Here is a 14,163-nt window from a genome sequence, read left to right on the forward strand (position 1 = left end):
ATGACAATAAAAGTCCTTAACATGATTAAATGACTTATCAGTACAATCTCTTTTCATATGACCTATTTCATTAGATAAAAAACACTTACCTCTAAATTCATACCTGGTTTCCTTAAGAGTCTCCACCTGCTTTGGTTCATCCAAGATTTCAACTTCCTTGTCTTGTCTAGCTTCTTTAGGTTTCTCGGAAGATTGATTGGATTCAATCTTATCATCAGATTTGTCTTTTCCTTTCGAATCTAATCTAATCTCAGGTTTCTTTGTAGACATGTTAATTAGATAACCAAGACTAGTCTTATCATAAGTAGGTCTTTGTATTGACATTGAATCATAGAGCTTTTATTTGCTAGAATAAAGCTTCTCAAGTTGTTGTTTGCATTGTGTTAATTCACCTTTCACAATGGTATTGTACTTATGGATTTCTTCATGATCTTCTTTTAATTTTTCAAACTCAGATGTTTTCTTTGCCAAACTTTCTCTCAGATCTACATTTTTAGTCTTCAAAAATAGATTCAACTTTGCTAGGATCATTTCTCAAAGTCAACTTCAAATTGTAATCTTCAACTCATGATTCAAGATCTTGTACTCTATTTTCAACTTTGAATAGTCATCATCACTAGTTCCAAATTTAGTAGAATTAGGCTTGGATTTGAGATGTTCAATCTTTTTTTTCAATTGACCAATGTATACTTTGGAGTCTTCATATCTATCCTTCGGCTTATCTCTTTCTTCAATAAGGGGATCAATTTGTTCAAGAGCTTCTTCAAGGTTCTTCATCAACTGTTCCATATCTATAGGGATCTTACTTAAGCTATTAAGCCTCCTAAAAGTAACTGTGCTCTGATACCAATTGTTAGAAATAGGGATTGCTGGGGGAGTTGAATCAGTAATCTACAAACTTTAGTCACCAACTGGATAGTATTACTTACATTAAACCATGCATAACAAAGCAATAAAGTAATGCTAAATAGTAACAGTAACAATGCACAAAGATAACCCATAACACCATATTTTGTTAACCAAGGAAACCTTGGCCAAGGGAAAACCCCGATGGGGATGATACCCACTAGATAATATACTAATATATAAGTTCCTTGTTACAGAATGGACCCTATTAGGAGTCAATGAGAAAATTCAGTATAAGGAGTCCTTGTTGGGAGACTTTGAATCCCTGTTAGGAGATTCCAACCCTATTAGGAGTTATGGTACAATGTATGCAAGAAGGGCCCACTACCCAAACATGCAATTTCAACTACAAGAAGAGCTCACTGCTCAAACAAGTAATTTACTATTATCTTTCTTCCTTGACTAATCTCTGATCTTTAGCTTGATCTTAGATCACCAAATAGCTCATATAAAAATTTGCATATATCGCTTTCACAAAAGTTCGCACATCACAATTCACAATCCACAATTACACAATCTTACAAGATAGCACACTTCTTATCAAAAAATGCCCTTTTCATAAATACCATATGCTTTTTCACAAATTGCTTCTACGTCGGCTAAGACCACAATTCACTTTTCCAAGTTAGAGTAAACATCTAAGATGTTGACCCTGATTGGACAAGTAATTGTTTTGTAAACAAAACAATTCTTTCCTTCAATTTTGTTGTCCTACTTCATTAAAACATGATTATCTCTATTCTGTACAATTCATATTGAATTTGAAGGTTATACACATCATCACCAACATGTATACTATCTCCATGTAACTTTGCTAGTCATAATATGATGTCAACAACATGTTATAAACAAAACAATACAAGTTGTTGTAAACCAAATTCTATACTTAGACAATTTTTTGATTACCAAACACTAAGTATCTTTATTTTTGAGGTTTCCTGTCAACATGTACATCATGTGTTACCATAAATGACAATAATTACATATCACTATTAGCCAATTGTCAACAAAAATTATGGTTGGAAGGAGGACCAATTGAGATTACCAGGTAGATCATTCACTGAGTCACTAGATATCTTGTTACGGATAAGGTTAAGATAATTCATTGCCAAAGTAAGGAGGTTATAGAGGCAAACACACTAGCACAATTTAACAAGTGTGGAATAAAAATTTCCACCATTAAGGATGCAAAAATTGATTTTGCAATGAGGGTCATTGCACATAAGTTCTATCAGTCTAAATGACTGGATAGTATCCCCTATGTGGTCGTAGATGAGGCATGGCAAATTATGAAGAAGGGTCATACTTATGACCTTGCTGACCCACAATTGAAACAATTGGTTGAAAATGTAGAGAGCATAAGGAAAGCAAAGAACATCATGTGTAAGTTTGGTTCACTACTTGTTTGCATATTATTTTATGTTCAATATTGTTTCCCCACCATTGCAAATGTTACATGGAATAAGAAGAAGCCTATACACAATAAATTAACGAGTTCATTAATCAATTGGGAGATAATTTTGAAGAGATTATGGATGGTTATTTTGAAGAGTTCAAACAAAAATGAAAAATAGGTCAAGGATCCCCGAATCCTTAGTAGACAAATATTATGACAATATCTATTTTCTAGTTGATACAAACATAACATACATTCAATCAGTTATGCCTAGAATTGCATGGTTGAGACCATTGTGATAAGAGATAAACATAGGTGAAGCTATAACAACTAGTACAACTTTAGTAGATAAGCCTATTGACAAAGATATTAAGCCATTCGGTAGGTATGAGATAACTAAAGTGAATATCTTGATGTAGAGAAAATGATGTACTGCAAGGTAGGAGAATCCCCAAAGGAGATGTCCAAACCCATAACAAATAACACCACAATGGAAATACAACAACAAAGCAAAAACAATGCAAGATTTGATACCAAATCAAAACTCTTTATTCATAGATATAACTAATTACATACAATATGCTTGACTGCAAGGCCTTTCGAGTTAGGGCCAAACACAAACAACAATTACAAAATTAGTTCTACAAGATCCCACAAGATCCAACTTACAATCTCAATCCTAGCTAGTCGAGATCCACAACTGGATAAGAACACCAATAAGAATTCCACACTTGTAGCCTCAGATCCACCATGCAATCCTTTGATTCTCAAGCCACAGCTTCTAGCTCTTCAAAGTTCGCATCTACACTCCATCCCCTTCTTCAGGCTATCTAATCATAACTGCCTAAAACTCTACAAAACCCCTACTTATACCCAACTAAACCACAAGTCAGTCCAACATAATACAAATTGAATTAAATCTCTTACATTAAATGTATGTTGAGCCATAAGTTGGCTACAACAGGAATTAAATACCCATACAAAAATTAAATGCCAAAAGTCATTTCTCAAACAACTCGGCACTAATAGGAACCAAGACCAAACCAAGTGTCAGCAAAACCAAGCCGAGCACTAGTAAATTCCCAAGTATCGTCGAGCTCCAAGACCTCGCTGAGCTCCACAAACATCGTCGAGCTCCAAGACCTTGCCAAGCACCACAGTGCATGCCAAGCTCCCAAAGCATGTCGAGCTTCTAGGCATAAACTATGCCCAACAATGACCGAGCACCACTTCTTTTATGACCAAGTCCACAACTACAAACCAAAATCCCTCCAATATGCAAGATTTCAAGAAATCCTAGGATGCTCCTACATCACAAAAGTTCCCAAATTGGAGAGGAAAAGGAAAGGAATGATAGAAAATCTAGAGAGAATTTGTGGAGAAGGTGCAAAACAAGAACAACTTTTACAGATCACCGAGGGTTAAGATGAAGATGTGTCTAGAAATGATGAAGAAGAAGTTGGAGGCAAAGGGAAGGAAATAGCTTTAGTCAAGCCTTAGAGGGTAAAGAAAAGAAGAAGGAAACAAAGCCTGCCCTTGCAACCCAAAGAGTAATAAGACAAAGAACTAGAACATCTAGTGCAATAGTTGTCGAGCCACATAAAGGAGTTGTCAAAGTTACAAAACCAACACAAAGAAAAAGGTTAACAAAGAGGAGAGGAACTACAAATGAGGTTGAGTTGAGTAAGCCATCACATAGGCAAAGGAGAAAGGTTATAATACCTAAGGATGATGACGATGATGACGATGATGATGATGAAGAAAGGATTGAGTCAAAAGACACAAGTTAATTCAAGATTGTCGTACATAAGAAACCCCAAACTATTGATCAGGTATGTGAAAATATTATGAGGAGTGTTGGATTATCTGGATTTAAGTATATAAAGTATGATAAATTAGATACAATATATAAGACTAGAGTTGAAGAGGCAGTTCTTGATATGATGGCCAATTTTAGGTATACTCCATTGGAATTAGGTAATCTGATACCTAATGAATTGTATGGGAAGATAGATGAAAGGTGGAAATATGCTTTAATGACTAAGAGGTAAATAAGAGAGAGCTCACTTGCCCATGTTATGCCTGAACTAAGCAGAAAGAAAATTTCCAAAGCCATGAGTGAGTATAATAACAAATATATTCTAAAGAGAAGATAATTTGTTTAAATTTTGAAGAGTAAAATAGAAAATGTAGCAGAAGAAAGTAGAATCATATGGAAGAAAATATATGGATTAATGGTTGGTGATGAGAAGAAGGGTGAGGATGAGAAAGCTGAGCCTAGTAAGGTAGAGTTGGATAACACAGAGGACATTTATGACGATCCAACAAATATGTTTCAACAAAGTGAAGCCTAAACAAAGACTATTGTGATTGAAGATGATGCAACAAGGGATGTGTTGCAAGAAGAGTATGTTAAGGATGATCCTAAGAATAGAAGTAAAGGTAATGTAGAGACTGAGCCAGATAAGATGCCAGCTCATAAAGCATTAATGGATCCAAACCCTATGGAAGTGTAAGTAAAATATTATCCTAAGATCAGTGCACAAAAGAGCACAGAACAAGTAGAATCCACACCTATTATTTATACTATTCCTATTATTTCATTCAGTCCAGTTGTTACTCAAGATGATGTAAATGTGAGTCAAGTCAAGCAATAGAGTCAATCAGCTAATGAAGGTGAGAACACACAAGTGCCTGAACAGAAAGATGATGTTAGGGAGAGCAATACCAATGTTAATATCGGTGGAGAGAAGAGTGAAAAGAGTCAACATGTTAAAGAAGATTAGTCTTCTACTAGTGATAGACCGAGTGCCTTAAGACCTTTGATTGAGGGAGAAAAAGATGCTAGATAATAGAGTTCCACAAGTGAACTCCATATTGATGTTATCGAGGAGAAGGCCACTAAACCTATACGATAGTTAGTTTATATAGAGAAGAATAAAATTGTAGAGACAAATATAGAGCCTAAGAAGGATGAGGAGATACATAGACCAAATGTGGAAGTTCAAACTCAAGGTCTACAACAAACAATGTCGAGCTGCAACACCTTTGAGTCAAAGGGGAAGAGATTAAAGAAAAAGAAGACAAAGTCTCAATCAGGCATAAAACATAAACTTGTTACTCTTGATGAAGAGATTATGATTCCTGATTGGGACACATCTAAATTAAGTGTTTATCAAATGGGGAAACTTAGTGACTTGTTGGATAGGAAGTTTAAGCAAGAGGAAATGAGAAAAGAACATCAACAAAGGGAGGTACTTCATGAAATTAAAGAATTTTTTTTAGACTATTGGTGTAGATAAGTTGGATGAACATGACCCTGATATAGATACAATAGAAAAACTAATGCAAAGGTCAGAGATAAAATTTGAGAATAGAGTTATGGATAAAGTTGCAATAAAAATTCAACTTAAACATGTTGAATTTCTACTCCTGATTTTATTTGGAGAAGTTGGTTCAAAGTGTAAATACATTGTTTATTAAGTTATGTGATGTCCTCATGTCCACTAAAGAAATAAGGGAGAAAATGGATAAGATTGATGTCAATCTGCAAAAGAGCAGTAAAGAATTGAACTTGGATCCTAGCTCCAATTCAGGTACATTTTTCCAAGTTAAGAGTTTTGCAAGTGAAGCAACCAGAATTAGTGCATAAGGATTGTAAGATAAGGGAAGAGATCACATCTATATAAACTTTGTTGATACCTCATTTGGAGGTGATGCAAAGACATATGCAGATTGTGAAGGATCTAATTTAAAGTAATCAAAATTTGTCTATAGTAGATAATACATATTAGCTTAACTGCCATATTGGAGATTAGGAGTCAAATTCTTAAGACACTCAAGGCTAATTGGGATAATACAATGGCAATCATTTTGGGAATACACCACCCATTTTTGGATAAGTTTGGTATAATCCCCAATCCACTATGCAACAATTATGACAAAAACAAGGGGCAAATCAATATTAAAGAGGCTGAAATGGTGATCAAGTATACAGAACAAAGAGGAAGTGTATATAATGTATATAATTATTGAGCTATAGGTATGGAGCAGACCCTAAATGGGAGTTGAATCTTTGAATGTTTTTGGTTATGTCAATTTTTTCTCTTGATAAGTGTTTTTTCCACTAATGCCAAAGAGGGAGATTATTGACCCTAAAGGCAATTGTCTATTAGTACAAAACACTTAGTCATTTACTAGGCAGAGTTAATTTGTAAACATTGCAAATGAGCCACTATGAAGGCTGAGTTGAAATAAGTAGAAGTCTAGAAGTTTTGTAGGTATCAATCAATAGTTGTTGCCAAGCACATCAACAATCGTCAAACATTTCAATTGTTTCCAAGCAATGCAGAGATAAAATAATTTAAGCCGAACATAGTTCATGTCGAGGAACATCATGAAAAACCAAGCATGGTTGAGCATCAAAAAGGTATAAGTGTTGGTTATTATGTTTGAGTATATGAGTTTGGAATAGCACAAAATCCTATGTAAACCATTTTTTCGAGCATGAATCATGTTTCTAGGTTCGAGGAGCAAATTAAGGAGATAATTATGCCTGTGATTACGCATCATTAATCCTTATGCAGTAGGATGGACCAATCAAAAAATTGTAAGGATTAAGTAGAAAAAAGGATGAATCCTAATCATTGATTTTGATCAAGAAACTTCTTAAGATGGCTATTTAAGCATGGTTTCAAGACAAAGCAAGTGTGTTGCGAGTTAGAGGAATGCATGTATGTGGGGTTGAATGAGAATAAACAAGTTGCCAAGGAATAAATCAACCAAGTAATGTACTGAGGAGATATTGTAGACCAGTCACATTAAGGTGATTATATATTGGCTAAAGAAGATCTTTTATCAACATTTTAGTACAAACTAAAGGATCCATGTACTGTTACATTCTAATCAGTGTACTAGGTGAATCTCTTAATAGAGTGATCCTAACAAGCCTATTGTAAATCCTAACAAAGTACTCATTTAATTGTGAAGTTAAATCCTTTTGTAAAGGTAGGCTTAATAGCCTTATATGCTTTTGATAGAGCGTACCCTTCACTTGGTAGATCATCAAAAGTGATCAAAATTGTAGTTGTAACAAGCACTTTGTTACTATAGTAGTGAAGATTTTGTGGGTGTCATCCCCACTGCAGTTTTACCTTCACCTTGGAGGGTTTATGTATTACCAAATCTTGTGTGAAGTGTTGATTACATGTTAATGTGTTTTATTCATGGTAGTAGATGTTAGATCCAATATTAAAAGTTGCTATATGATGTTGCATGATTAAGGTTAATGAGGTGCATGGTGAAATAAGTTTAATATGGTTTATGTTTGAATTGGTAGAAGTTTTTGGAGATCCTGATACATGCCCCCTCACTCCCCCTTTCAACATCTCACTTTTCCATTAGATTTCCAACAATACCCTTACATAAATAAAAAAATGAAAATACTTTCCCAAACTTAAAACTGCTAGGCAAGATAAAATACAATTCAGGGATCTTGAGAAAATATGCCTCTTTTTTATGGTTTATGTTGTATTGCATATCGTAGGATACAAGCAAAGAAAAATAAAGATTGCTTAGCCAAAATTATGATTATTTCAAAAAAATGATTTTACATGTACATATTTTTTCTCATGACATGGATCTATAGACAATTCAAAAAGTCTTCTCCTTCAAAGTTGTTGAGAGATTAGAAATTCCTTTGAGGATCTTGCTTATGAATTTTTCATCAAGGTTCTTATAATGTTTCAAAATCTATCGTTGTGCTACTTATTTTTGCTTTACAATTTCCTTCATTGTTGTTTCTACACTAGTATCAAGACGATACTCATATATGTTGTACAGTGCAGGAACAATGAGAAATAAACTAAGATATGCAATATAAAAGGTTACAACACAAATAAGCATAATTAATAATAGTATCCTCTTAAAATCCAAAAAATAGGACCTAAGTTCCAATTGAAGAATGATATTCATATTACTTGTCAAAATATTGAAAATCTTGATATTCATATTACTTGCTAAAACACTAAAAACTTCCCACTATTAATAGATATATAAAATTGTGAGAAAGTTGCACATCCCTCTAGTAATTGATAGAAGTAAGAGAATGAAAGCCACCAAAAATGCAAAAGATTAATAGAACATTATAATACAAAATTATTTAGCAAATATAATGTATATTGTAATGGTCTAAATACAATTCTCAAAGAATCTAGTCAAAACAACTAAAAACACATTCATGATAGTAGACCCATTGAGTAACAGAATCCTGATATGAAAAATGCTTAGCAAATCATAAAAGTTGTCTCCTAAGTCCATCCAAAAGATTATTAAATGACCTTTACAAAAAACTTTTTATTTCTCCCATGAGAAAATTCATGAGCAATTGACAAAATGAAATTGATCTATTCACTTAGTTTAGCAACGCCTCTGGTCATTGTTCCTTTTCATAATGTTAAATTAGGGAGAGCAGGAAGTGGTCTGCCATTAATAATAACTATTAAATTTTGTTTATAAATGATTATTTAAATCAAAATTAGCGTCAAAATAAAATCAAAATGTTGATGATAAGTTAAAATTGCTTGCCTTTGGAGAATCCTAGTGGTTTTTGCCCCTATAAACAAAAAAATGATGACATAAAGTAGTAATGATGAACCAAAACTATGTATTGATTACTCTAAAAAGTACCAAATAAAACCACGACCAAGAAGAATATAGATACAAATACTCCTCTTCCCCAGAGAATTACATCGATAACTACAAAACTCATATGCCAACAAGACAAAATTCATCGATTAAAATACAACATAAACTATTCAAAATGCATAAAATAAGCTCTAGGGCATTTACATATGTAAAATTTGTGCAATATAGGACACTTGCAACAACTCAACTACAATAATCAATTCAAAATTTAGATATTATTTCTATATGAAAACATCAAAATTTACCCTAGTCTTTAGAAGCAAATTTTAGAAACTCTAATGTTACAATATTTGAAATAAAAATGATATTTTGAGGCCTAGAGGATCAAGCGAAGCACTGGAATCAAAGATATACTATTTTATAGAGCTACTCTCCAACTTTACCAACAACCAAGTTTCTTGCATAAAGAAAAATAAGTTGATGAGTTTGATTAGAAGCTCACACGCATAAAGCTACATTATTGTAGAATTAGAAGTCATTTGTCCTTAAGAAATGGACAACACAACACTATGTAAGATTTTCTGATAATTTTATGAGGGGAAATGAAAAATACCATAAAAAAAAAAGGGACAGTCGAATAGGAAAAAAGAATACACAAAATTCACTTTAATAATAAATTTGTAGAGACTATAGAATAATCATCAATTTTTGAAATCTAAATTAATCGTAGAAGAGAGGAGAAAACTACAATCTCCCACCTTAAAGAAATGGACTACTAATGATGCTTGTCCTTCAATTTTTTGCCAAACTTTATAGCTGATGTGAATTTTTCATTTCTTATTTGTGATTATTATATTTTTTTCCTCTCTCAATATTTCCTTTACCAAACTGACATGCCCCCAGATGTAGAGGAAAAAGTAACATGAGTCTTAGCAAGTTATTTTAGAAGCATAGTAGATGTATTCTATTGTCTTCATTTTTTGTTTGCTTACTACATTTTCCAAATTCATGTGATGGTTTTCTATTTACCAACAGATTTGGGGAATTTACATGAGTTAAAACAAATTCTTTATTATAGTGATCAAAATGTTTGGTAGCTGCTAGGAACTTGGATGGATGAAATGACATGAATATGATTGAGTCACTCTAAAACTGGTGGTAAAGTTTGTTTAGAATACTTGTATTGGCCCTAAGTTTTTGACTCTGGGTCAAAATACAGGCGCTATATGATGCATAAACTAACTCATCGTATTTTATGATATCTCTTTTGAGATTGTTGTCCATCATACTAGAATCCTTTTCCATGCCTAATCATAGTGCCTAACATTCAAAATAAATTCCAAGTTAAAAAGAAATTTAGATAAGTAAATTCATGATTGCTAACAACAAACATGCATTGATTTGTTAGTTTCCCCATCTCAACAAATAAATAGATAAATAGATGAGATTTTAACATCCATGAGGCTAAACATAGCCCATGGGACACCTTTCCTACTACACAAACTTTGTTAATTCGGTTCACTTTTTGTGTCAAAATGTTGAGGATAAGTTAAAATTGCTTGCCTTTGAAGAATCCTAGCGGTTTTTGCCCTTGTAAACAAAAGAACGATGACAAAAAGTAGTAATGATGAAACAAAACTATGTATTGATTATTCTAAAAAGTACCAAATAAAACCACCACCGAGAAGAAAATAGATACAAATACTCCTTTTCCCCAGAGAATTACATCGAAAACTCCAAAACTCATATGCCAACAAGATAAAATTCATCAATTAAAATACAACATAAACTAACTTCAAAATGCATAAAATAAGCTCTAGGGCATTTACATACATAAAATTTGTGCAAGCTAGGAGGCTTGCAACAACTCAACTGCAATAATTAATTCAAATTTCAGATATTATTTCTATATGAAATCATCAAAAACCCTAGTCTTTAGAAACAGATTTCAGAAACTCTAAAATTACAATATTTGAAATAAAAATGATATTTTGAGGCTTGGAGGATCAAGTGAATCACTGGAATCAAAGATGTATTATTTTGTAGAACTACTCTCCAACTTTACCAACAAACAAGTTTCCTGCATAAAGAAAAATAAGTTGATGACTTTGATGAGAAGCTCACATGCATAAAGTTATATTATTGTAGAAATAGAAGCCATCTATCCTTAAGAAATGGACAACATAGCACTATGTAAGATTTTCTGATAATTTTACGAGGGGAAATGAAAAAATACCATTAAAAAAAAGGGACGGCCCAATAGGAAAAAAGAAAAAAGAAAACACAAAATTCACTTTAATAATAAATTTGTAGAGACTATAGAATAACCTATAGAATAGCCTTCAATTTTTGAAATCTAAATTAACCATAGAAGAGAGGTGAAAACTACAATCTCATGCCTTAAAGAAATGGACTAATAATGACGTTTGTCCTTCAATTTTTTGCCAAATATTATAGTTGATGTGAATTTTTCATTTCTTATTTGTGATTATTATATATATTTTCCTCTCTCAATATTTCCTTTACCAAACTGACGTGCCTCCAGATGTAGAGGAAAAAGGCAACATAAGTCTTAGCAAGTTATTTTAGAAGCATAGTAGATGTATTCTATTGTCTTCAATTTTTATTTGCTTAAATTTCACTCTATTTTCCAAATTGATGTGATGGTTTTCTATTTACCAACAAATTTGAGGAACTTACATGAGTCAAAACAAATTCTTTATCATAGTGATCAAAATGTCTGTTAGCCGCTGGGAACTTGGATGGATGAAATGACATGAATATGATCGAGTCACTTTGAAACCGATGGTAAAGTTTGTTTGGAATAATTGTATTGGCCCTAAGTTTTTGACTCTGGGTCAAAATAAAGGCCCTATCTGATGCATAAAATACAGACCCTGCATGATGCATAAACTAACTCGTCATATTTTATGATTTCTCTTCTAAAATTGTCATCCATTGGATCAGAATCCTTTTCCATGCCTAATCAGAGTGCGTAACATTCAAAATTAAATCCAATTTAAAAAGAAATTTAGAGAAGTAAATTCATGGTTGCTAACAACAAACATGCATTGATCCATGAGTTTCCCCATCTCAATAGATAAATAGATAGATAGATGAGATTTTAACATCCATGAGGTTGAACATAGCCTATGGGACACCTTTCCTACTACACCAACTTTGTTAATTTGATTCATTTTTTATGTAGGCTGATGATGAGTCCACCAAACTTTTCAATGTTCTCCTTGTTGAATACATTGTATTAGGAGTTATTAGATATGATATTTGTGAATTTGACCCTACTATCATTGTATGTCTCACATTCCAAAATGAAGTGATGTTCGGTTTCCACCTTCTTAAAATTGCAAAACAAGCATATTCTCTCTTCCTAGAGCTCTTTTGGTCTTTTCCATCGTCCAGTCTCACATCAGAGTTGATGGGAGTTGGTCCTTAGTTGTGCAATAAGAGTCTTATCTCTCCAAGGTATGTTGGCCTCTATGTACTCCTTTTGGCATTGATCACATGTGGGGTTGAACTCACTGATGTAGTTAGTCTTTTTCCTACCTAGCCCCTTTCCCAAAATTCTCTTATGAAATTTCTCGATAGCAAATACTTTTATTTCTTTATTGTTAGTGGGACATGTGTTGAAATGGATATCCCATTTGCTCATCTATTTGATGTTTTGCTGCATCCAAGTCTTTTTACGTTTACACAAAATATCATTAAAGACCACTTTAGGCCATCTACTTGCATCCATCTTTTCAATTTTTTGTAGATAGCTAATGAGGTGGGCCATAGCATGAGCCTCAGTAGGTATAGCCCACACTTCACAAAGCATGATATCAAATGGGACTGTGCCTTTGATTTTAAACTTGTCAACGATCGAACGCTTTTGGATAATCTTGATTTGTCTCCACTGTAAGACTGAAATGTTGTTGGCCCATATTTCACAACCATATAGAACAACCGGTAGCACAAGAAGCCCGAACAAAGTTTGGTTAGTTTTCCAATCCCAAATCTCAACATCACAACACCTATTTTGCAAAGCATAAAGTGCCTTCTATCCTTCCAAAACCCTTTTCTTTCTACAACCTTCCTAGCTTAGATCTTTGTTGAAGTCAATCCATACGTATTTATACTCCGCTACCTCCTAAAGAACGCTGCCCTCAAAAAAAATTATGCTGGTGATATTTTTTGCTTTTAGAAAAGATCATAACTTTAGTCTTACTCATATTAACCTGCATCCTAACCATTCTACAAAAGCACTCAAGCAAAAGTAAATGTTTTTGTAAACCATAGGCAGATTTGGCAACCAAAATGATATCATCCTCATACAGGAGCAACCTTATCACAAACTCACCTAATTGGACACTCTCAGCATTTTGCATGCCTAACCATTCTTCAAGTTTGTAAATGTATATGCCGAACAAAGTTGGTGAAAGCGGCCAACCCTGCTTGACCCTAATAAACTCCTAAAACATTCTGAAATGCCTTTTGAAGTTATGATTTTAACTCATACTTCTTCATACATCCTATGAACTACAACTCTAATATTTGTAGGGATACCCAATTCTTCTATCCTGCTCCAAAACTTGTCCCTGGGGACATTGTCAAGAGCCTTTTTAAAGTCAAGAAACCAACAAAAAACCTCATCCTTTCTCTCCCATGCTTTTTTGATAATGTGTCTTAGGGTGATGCTATGGTCAACAGTTGAATGTTTTGGCCTGCAACTTGTTTGACCTCTTGTGTGTTTGTGGTTCTCTTCAACCCATTTGTTGATTTAGTTTTCGATCATGCTACCAAAAACTTTTGCAAGTAGAGGGTTAATCATTATGGTCTTGTAATTAGAGGGGTTATTGACCCCACCGCTCTTGTAAAGAGGTATAGTAGGCTAATCGTCCAGTCTCTAGAAAATCCATGTTGATTGAAGATTTTTGTAATGAAAGGTGAAAAAATTTTCATGCCTCACTTGAAATAATCCACTTGCAACTCCGCATCTTTTACCTTACCGATACCTAACTTCTCAATATCCCTCTCAATTTCTTGCATAGTAAAGAGGTCTTCCATATTGAAACCAAAGGTGGTGAGTCCACTCCATCCTCCTTTTCATAAAGTTGCTTCATCCATGTTTGCCTCTTCCATCCTCTTCAATCCCTTTAAACCACCTAATTTGCTCGCAAGCATTCATGTAGTGCACAATTTTAATAGGCAAAAAG

The 14,163-nt window shown here is 33.5% G+C and overlaps 1 pseudogene; it reads right to left on the reverse strand.

Moving 5' to 3' along the window:
• Positions 1-7,954: 7,954 nt before the first annotated feature.
• Positions 7,955-10,694, reverse strand: LOC149530969 (reticulon-like protein B10; annotated as a pseudogene).
• Between the last annotated feature and the right edge of the window lie 3,469 nt (positions 10,695-14,163).

Source organism: Cupressus sempervirens, chromosome 11 (genome assembly GCF_028749045.1).
Source record: "Cupressus sempervirens isolate cs-2001-9-10 chromosome 11, ASM2874904v1, whole genome shotgun sequence".
NCBI lineage: Eukaryota > Viridiplantae > Streptophyta > Pinopsida > Cupressales > Cupressaceae > Cupressus > Cupressus sempervirens.